The sequence below is a fragment of the Salvelinus sp. IW2-2015 genome, linkage group LG28, assembly GCF_002910315.2.
Source record: "Salvelinus sp. IW2-2015 linkage group LG28, ASM291031v2, whole genome shotgun sequence".
NCBI lineage: Eukaryota > Metazoa > Chordata > Actinopteri > Salmoniformes > Salmonidae > Salvelinus > Salvelinus sp. IW2-2015.
Window position 1 is genome coordinate 11,178,255 of NC_036868.1, and position 1,340 is coordinate 11,179,594.

Sequence of the window (1,340 nt, forward strand, 5' to 3'; positions counted from 1 at the left end):
CAAAGTAATTAATATKAATGTACTTATATTTTTAATACATTTGCAAAAATGTCTAAACCTGTCTGTGTGTGTAGGCAATTTGCAGACTATTCAGATTAGAATGGCAACTGTTGAAACCATACAATTTGTGAATGAAATGAACTACAACTTCCGTTTAAGAACACAAGTTTGATCAAATAAAAACTAAATACAAACGTTGTATTGTCACATATACCAGATGGGTGCAGTGAAATGTGATGTTTTACTGGGTCAGTCATAGTATTACTGTGCTGTATCCGTGGAGCAAATTAGGGTTAAGTGCCTTGCTCAAGGGCAAATCAACAGATTTTTCACGGTGTCGGCTCGGGTATTCGAACCAGAGATGTTTCGGTTACTGGTCTAACGGCTAGGCTACCTGCCGCCCTACATCACCTTGAAGAGCATTTGGAGTTAACGGTTTGTTGCAAAACGAATCGGCGTAATGAATACACCCCAGGTTAGTTGACAAATCTATGGCGTGTTTTTCATTAGCCAAGGAGTAACTCAGACTATGGAACAGTGGTGGAAAAACTACCCAATTGTCATCCTTGGGTAAAAGTTAAGATACCTTCATAGAAAATGACTCAAGTAAAAGTGAGTCACTCAGAAAAATACTACTTTAGTAAAAGTTTAAATCATTTGGTTTTAATACTTAAGTATCAAAAGTAAATGTAATGGCAAAAATATACTCTGCGATGCGTCGTGCCTAAGAACAGCCCTTAACCGTGGTATATTGGCCATATACCACATCCCCGCGTGCTTTATTGCTTAAATATGCTCTGGAGCTGGGTTTCCATGAAATCGCCATGTTTCAACGATGAAAAGTAACATTACGAAATCAATTCAGAAATCGCAAACGCACTTTGCTCCATTCACTGAGCATGGATTGCCTTTGGATGCAACGACCACGGAGTTTCTAAACTGYACTGTCTTTGCTAAGGCAAAGATTTGTATAACAACTCTATAACTGTCATCATCTGTAGTTAATTATACAGTTAACCGGACGTTTGTACAGCCTTAAAAACAAACCGATGTGGCACAATCAAAAGTAAATTGTTCCACATCTGTAGAGTAATTTCATCTAATATAAAAAATACGATCTACGGTTCAATGAGATCAGTGACATATCTGAAATGGAAATATGAATGAGACCGCTACATTTAATATGTCTCGTCCAGTTAAAATGAATTAAACGTACTTATTCATAATAATGTAAAACCTCAACATCAAGAGCTTCAAATCGAGTGGTGCCATTGGTGCTCTTTTGACAATCTGATAAATTATTCACATCAGTCAAACCAGTCTTCAATCAGGCAATCAAG